This window comes from Phascolarctos cinereus, unplaced genomic scaffold (genome assembly GCF_003287225.1).
Source record: "Phascolarctos cinereus isolate Bilbo 61053 unplaced genomic scaffold, phaCin_HiC Scaffold_4;HRSCAF=312, whole genome shotgun sequence".
NCBI classification, from domain to species: Eukaryota; Metazoa; Chordata; class Mammalia; order Diprotodontia; family Phascolarctidae; genus Phascolarctos; species Phascolarctos cinereus.
Genome location: NW_027555847.1, coordinates 418,770,969 through 418,778,759, shown reverse-complemented (window position 1 = coordinate 418,778,759; position 7,791 = coordinate 418,770,969). Strand labels below are relative to the sequence as shown.

Here is a 7,791-nt window from a genome sequence, read left to right as displayed (position 1 = left end):
AATAAATAGTAGTATGCAATAAAGTAACAGATTTCTCACATGTAAAAATAGGAATATTCATTTGCAAGATTAATAAAAACTTATTTTTAAATATAAGAGCATTTTGCAGAAGAAGACTAAATGATGACTCTTTATCTAGCTTTAAGTTTCATTGGATATCATAGATAGTAGTTTCAGGTTCTCATTCTCATGCCTTTCTCCCCTCTCTCCAACATTTTCACTCCTGGCTCCTACTGCCAAATTTAGATGATCATATTTCTTAAATTAAACATTAACATACAACTTGTCACCAGATAGCATAGAATTCCCCATATGGTGCTGTCATCACATGCCACACTTTGCCACCACAGACTCTTGCACTTATTCTGTTGCTAAGGTCTTGCTAAAGTGTAAATTTAGCATATGTAACAACTGAGGTCCCCTATTATAAGCCATAGAGTTCCAATACAGGCAACAGCCTTCTTTGCTCTCCTTCTTCTCTTAACTTCTCTGTGGAAAAGATGTCTGCGTATGCATGAATTTGTAATAAAAAATTCAACAGCTAAATTTGACAGGAAAGTCATAGAGTTACAGTTTGGAGGTCAGGTAGTTGAACCGCTATCTGAGCAGTAATCAATCTCTTCTGAAAACTCCCTGGTGAATGGTCTCCCAGCTTTCCCTTAAAGATGTACAAGGATGAGAAACTCACTTCTCTAAGCAATCCATTTCACCTTTGGACAGCTCTAACAGGACGCATTGTAATATAATGGTTAAAGAGACAGCTTTGTAATAGAAAGGCATGGATTCAAGTCTTGCCTGTGACATAGTGATTGTGTGACCCTGGGAAAGTCACCTAAAATCTTAGTGTCCCAAACAACTCTCTGAGACAATAAATTGTGATGCAGTTGCCAATTTGCATTGACCAGAACAGGTTCCCTCTCTAAAAGCTTCCTATATCAATGAAATCTCAGATCAGGACTTCAATAAACAAAAAAGGGTAAAGAAAGGAAAGGAGCATTTATATAGTACCTAGCTATGTGCCAGGTACTATACTAAACACTTTACAAACCTGACGTCATTTGATCCTCACAAAAACCCTGAGAGGTAGGTGTGTTATTATTCCCATTTTACAGTTAAGGAAACTGAGGTAAATAGAGGCTAACTGACTTTCCCAAGGTTACACAGCTAAAAGTGTCTGAGTCTAGATTTAAACCCAGGTCTTCTTCACTCTAGGCCCAGTGTCTTACCCACTGTACCACCTAGACCTAGGGTCAGAATTCAACATCGCTTTTCTAACAAGAAAACCAACTACATTGAATTATTTGGAATAATAGGCAAAGAAGGGGTCCTACCAAACTTCTTTTATGAAACATATATGGTACTGATACCTAAACCAGGAAGAATAAAAAAAATATAAAGAAAATTATTGACCAAATTCATCTGTGAATATGGATGCAAAAATCCTAAATAAAATACTAGTTGAAAGATTACAGTAATATATTACAAAAATTATGCATTATGACCAAGCAGGATTTATACTAGGAATACAATGGCTTAACATAAGAAAAACAATTAACATAATTGATTATATCAATAATAAAAATAACAAAAATCATGTTATATCAATAAATTCAGAAAAGTGTTTTTTTAAATAAGATAAAACACTATTCAAAATACTTGAAAGTACAGGTATAAATGGATTTTTCCTTAATCTGATAAAAAAGCATTTACCTAAAACCATCAGCTAGTATTATTTGTAATGGGGATAAGCTAGAAGCCTTCCCAGTAAGATCAGCTGTGAAACAAGGATGCCCACTGTCACCAATATTATTCAATATTGTACTGGAAATCCTAGTAATAGCAATAAGAGAAGAAAAAGAAATAGAAGGAATCAGAATAGAAAATGAGGTAGTAAAACTATCTCTTTTTGAAGATAATATGATGATATACTTAGAAAATCCCAAAGACTCAACTAAAAAATTAATTGAAAAAAATCCAGGAACTATGTGACCAAAATTATTTTTTTTAATTATGTAAATAAAATCAGATTTAAATAGACAAATATTAATTGTTCATGGGTAGGTAGGGTCAATATAATAAAAATGAAAATTTCACATAAACTGTTTTATATATTCAATGCCATCCTGACTAAATTAACAAAAATTTATTTAATGACATAGAAAAAAACAATTGCAAAATTTATTTAGAAGAACAAAAGATCAAGAATATCAAAGGAACTAATGGGAAAAATGTAAAGGAAGGAGGTTTAGCAGCACCAGATCTTAAATGATATTATGAGGCAGTCATAATCCAAACTATCTGGTACTAGCTAAAAAGTAGAAAGGTAGATCAGTGGAACAGAATAGACATACAATTTACAGCAGCAAATGACTATAGTAACTTAGTGTTTAACAAATGTAAAGATTCAAGTTTTGGGGATAATAATTCATTGTTTGGTAAAAATTGTTGGGAAACCTGGAAAACAGACTGGCAGAAATTGGGCATAGACCAATATTTTACACCATTTACCAAGATAAGGTTGAAATGGATACATTACCTAGATATAAGAAGAGGTATTACAAGAAAATTTAAGAACAAAGAACATGTTACTTATCAGACATATGGATATTTAACAATTTATGAATAAATAAGAGCTAGAGAGAAGTATGAGATATGAAATGGATCATTTCTATTATATTAAATTAAAAAGGGTTTGTACAAATAAAACAAATGTAGCCAAACAAATGTAGCCAGAAGGAAAGCAGAAAATTGGGGGGAAATTTTATAGACAATTTCTGAGATAAAGGTCTCATATCTCAAATATATAAAGAACTTTGTCAAATCTATAAGGATAAGAGTCATTTCCCAATTGATGTATGGTCTAAGGATATGAACGGGCAGTTTTCTGATAAAGAAATCAAAACAATTTATAGTCATATGAAAAAATGTTCTTAATCACGCTTGATTAGAAAAATGTAAATTAAAACAGCCTTGAGGATATCATTTTACACTTATCAGATTGACTAAAATGACTGGAGAAAGTGACAAATGTTGGAGGGGATGTGGAAAAATTGGAACACTAATTTACTTTTGGTGGAACTGTGAACTGAACAAACATTTTTGGAGAACAAACTGGAATTATGTCCAAAATATAACACTTTCTGACCCAGCAATACCTCTTCTAGGTCTGTTTCCCAAGATGGTTAGGGAAAAAGGCAAAGAACCTGTATGTTCTAAACAATCTATAGAAGCTCACTTTGTAGTAGCAAAGAACAGGAAATTCCAGGGATGCCCATCAATTAGGGAATGGATGAACAAGTTGTGGTATATAATTGTGATGGAATTCTACCATGCTATTAAAAATTATATACTCAATGATATTAGAAAAATGTAGATGGACTTGCATTAAATAATAAACAGCAAAATGAGCAGAACCAAGAGAATGCTGTATACAGTAACAGCAATATTGTTTTAAGAACAACTTTGAGTGATCAAGTCATTTTGTCTATTATAAATACCCAAATTACAAAGGATCTATGAAGGAAGATTCTATTTGTATCCAGAGAAAGAACTGATAAATAGAAGTATGTACAGAATGATTACACACACACACACACACACACACACACACATACACATTTGTGTATAATGATAACCATCTTGGGGGTGGGGAAGGGGAGGAGGATAGGGAAAAGAAGAAAAAAAAAAGAAAGTTACATTATAGCTTCAATATATATTTAAAAAGAATAGCAAGTTGTACATAATAGATTTGTGGTATCATGTGCATTTCTCTTCTACTATGTTATGGAAATGCTTGTTTTATTAAGTTCAAAATAAAATAAATTTTAAAAAAAGAGAATCAGCTACACTTAAGACTTTACAATGTATAACATAGTGAGGGAACATTCTGAATCAACTAAATCTCAAAATCAAACAGGTGTAAATAACAGTCTTCAGTGAAATATTCACTTGAACAGCACTAAAAGTATACAAAAGTTGAGGATCATGGCCTAGGCTAGCACCTATTCCTCCACACTCATGCTGTCTGGCATGTCTTAATGTATGTTAGAATTTCCTCTTTATTCACTCAATGAAGTTGTCCCATGAGGCACATTACTATTAGTCCCCAGTGGATTCTACTCGTCTTTATGTGCCTTTCATTTCCAATGTAATCATCTTTCTTTGATGCACAGGTTAAAATATAAGCTGCATGTTTCTCTAGTAATTGTGTATCTAGTGCATTGGATTTGATTATCTTCTCATAACAGAGCCTGGAAAGAAAGGACCTGGCCCACTGCCCTCTCCTGAATGCTTTCCTATTTATCAAGTCTTTCTTAAAATGTGTTACCTGAACACCCTAATCCAGAGAGGGTTTGAACAAGGCAGAGTATAATGGAATTTCATCTACCTCTTTCTAGCCATTGTGCTTTCATTAATGAAGCTTAAGGTTGTACTGGTGATTTTGACTGTCACATCATACATCTTAGTTTCACATCATACATCTTAGTTTCATAGGTTTAGAGCTCAAAGACACTTTAGGGGTTCATTCCAATTCATTTTATAAATAAGGAGATAGAGAAGAGAGATTAAGCTACTCCCACAAGGACACACATTTAATAGGTGTCTGAAATACTTTTAAAACCTAGGCCTTTCTATCAAGTTTGACATCATCTCTACGAAATCAAATACTCTTTAATTGCCAACTATCATTTAAAAGAAAAGATGCATGGATCTGTGTGTATATACGTATACACACGTCCCTTATGTGATGGATGACTATATAGACACATATACATGTACATACATATTATATGTAGATACATGTATGTACACATATATAAACTTAGGTGAAACATTCTAGTATAGATATTCTATACTTTTTACAATCTAAGAAGAAAAGTTACATATAACATGTATATAACTTTTCTTACATATGTAATATATATTCACAGAAAACATATATTTAATTTATTTGTTGTAGCACAATTCTAGAGCAACTTGATAGCTTCATAATTTGGACTAGTCCTAATTAAATGGCTTTCTGATGTAGGATCATAGTATAGAGAACTGGAATGGACCTTCAAAATCCATCCCCCTTATTTTACAGATTATGAAAGATCTCAGGACTTCACTTCCTTCCTAAGATCTCACAAAAATGAAGTAGCATTACCAATAGCAGAAAAAGAGATTCAAATCTAGATTTCTTTTTTTTAAGTTACAAAGAGACAACGTATTTATAACTCTTAAATTGGCTGGTCTATCATCTTGTAACAACAAAATTGGAACAAGATTTCAAATGAGTTTTTCATTAAAAAAAAAAAACAAATTTCAATCAAATTCATGTCTCAGTAAGAAAAAGATCAATGTAAGGCTATTGCATACTTTTTAGCTTTTGGTATTGGAAAGGTAAAAGCCAGGCCAAGTCAAATGAACAAGTATTTAAGGAGGTTACTATGTGCCTTTACCCATATAAACCAACCAATCACAACAGTCATATAACAGAGATACTAAAAAGGCAGGAAAAGAAACCAATGGTAAAGACCCCTAGAAAGAGTACTTTTTCTGGGGGCGGGGGGGGGGGGAATTAACTGCCCAGATTACAACTGGAATATGGATGCCCCACTGGGATCTAAGAATTGTGCCTGAGCATCACTGTCCTGCCGATAATCATAGTCCTCTTCTGACTTTCTATGGGTTAGTTGCATGTTCATGGAGTTGTTTGGAAGATATTCCATGAGGTAGGGGACATTAACAACTCATAGTAGTCTGTAGTTGCATGGGATAGACCTCACCAGTATTATTTCCAAAGGTAGCTCCCAAATCAATGGCAGGGTAGGAGTGCTGAAGCATCTGGTGTTGATAGGCACCCTCTCCACCATTCTGGAATTGGTTATTTCAAGTCTGGTTGTTCCAAAATACGTTTCCAGAAGGGTTCATCATAAAATCCTGATGAAATGGAAAGTAGAAGCTTATGTACACCCCAACAACTGATCCATTCTGAACCATACTCATACTGTTGCCATTCTTTGACCACATGGTATCTTTCTGCCATCTCTTTGATTTCATTCTATGGTTCTGAAATCAGGTCTTAACCTGTTTGTAAGTCAGGTTCAAAATCTCAGCCACATTTTGGATCTGCTGTGGACTGAGATATTTTTGCTCCATGAATCTACTGGTGAGTACGTTTAGTTGAGCCTGGGAGAACATTGTCCTCATCTTGGGTTTTTTGACCGGGCTTTGATCTTCTTTTCCATGATGGATCTTGGGCTTAATCTGGGAGGAAAGGTTATTTGAAGTTGGGCTAGTGGCAGGGTCAGGAATATCTGAATAAACATATCCATGGATGAAGGGTGAGCAGAAGAAATTGTTATGCTTGGCTGGAGCTTTTCCAGTTTTGGTATTTTGGAAATTAGAGTAAGGGCTTGGGGAGGCAAATGGCTCTGGCAGGGACATGGTGTTGTAAGGGCAGCTGGCATTGCCTTTGGGCCAGCAGGATTGGCATTACTGTGAGTGAGAGGTGGAGGTCATGTTTTAGGGAACATACTGAAGGAAGGGGTCCAATCTGGGCAGTCACAATAAGTCCAGGAACAAAAGCCTTGAGTGTATGGTTGGCAAGGTGCTTTTCAAAGTATAAAATGCTCTACAAATGCAAAATAGTCTTTCAGTTGAAAACTGCAAGACTCAAAAATGACAAAGGTTGTGGCTTGCCTAGGAATACCAGTCTAAACAGGAGGATGTCCAAACCTAGATTTCTAGCTCCAAATTCACATGTTCATTCACATGGCAGTATCCATCTTGCTATTCAAAGATAGGCCTGTAAACATCAGTATTCACAAATAGCTACAGACCAACCAAAGACAGTAGCTTATACATACAGCATTTATATTAATAATATAGAGAGGATTAAAGTCTGGGAAGCTTATGGTCAGTTGCTCAAGGAGGAAGAAATTACAATAAAGGGTTTAGGTGGAAAAAATGTAATTTGTCCTTCATTTTCAAAGAGGACCAATGACACAATGATATTAAGGTAAAATAGTAGATGATGGGTGACATCTTCACTTATGCATGAATTGAATTTAAATGAGGCAGAGTTGCAGAAAGTTATCAGCCTCATTCTCTCTTCCAGAGTCATCAAAGTACCCTGGCAGGACAAAAGTCAAGATGAGTGGTGATGGCCTGGGATGAAATGGATGACCTTGGCATCTTCAATGTCTGATCAAGCTCCAAGTGCTCTACTGTGTCAGTCACCTTCATAGCCACTGGAACAAATTGTTCTCATCCACCCATAACTTCTCAGTGATTCCACTTTATTATTTTGTTATTTCCTTCTCCCAACCCCTTCATTTACATGAGAGATCCATAAGATTTGGGGAGAAGGTATCTAGGAAAGCAACCATGCTCAGACTCACACAGTCATTGGAATGCAGTCCTCACTCTACTCCCTAGCCTCAAAATAGTTTTAGGAGGAATTCAGGTTGACAATCAAGAAATACCTTGAGTTGAATGGGGTGTTCTAGAATTAGGGCAGCTACGTGGCACAGTAAATAGAGAACTGGGCTTTAAATCAGGAAGATTCAAATTTGATTTCTGACACTTACTAGCTGTGTGACCTGGGCAAGACATTTAATCCTGCTTGCTTCAGTTCCTCATCTGTAAAATAAGCTGGAGAAGGAAATAGCAAACCACTCCAGTATCTTTGCCAAGAAAACTTGAAATGGGGTCATGAAGAGTTGGACATGACTAAAACAACTCGATAACAACAAAATACATTATGTTAGACAGAGACTGAGCAGAGATTTCACTGATAGCTGG

At 35.1% G+C, this 7,791-nt stretch overlaps 1 pseudogene; it reads right to left on the bottom strand.

The window, feature by feature from the left end:
- Positions 1-5,576: 5,576 nt before the first annotated feature.
- On the bottom strand, positions 5,577-6,507 carry LOC110223256 (putative homeobox protein NANOG2; annotated as a pseudogene).
- Between the last annotated feature and the right edge of the window lie 1,284 nt (positions 6,508-7,791).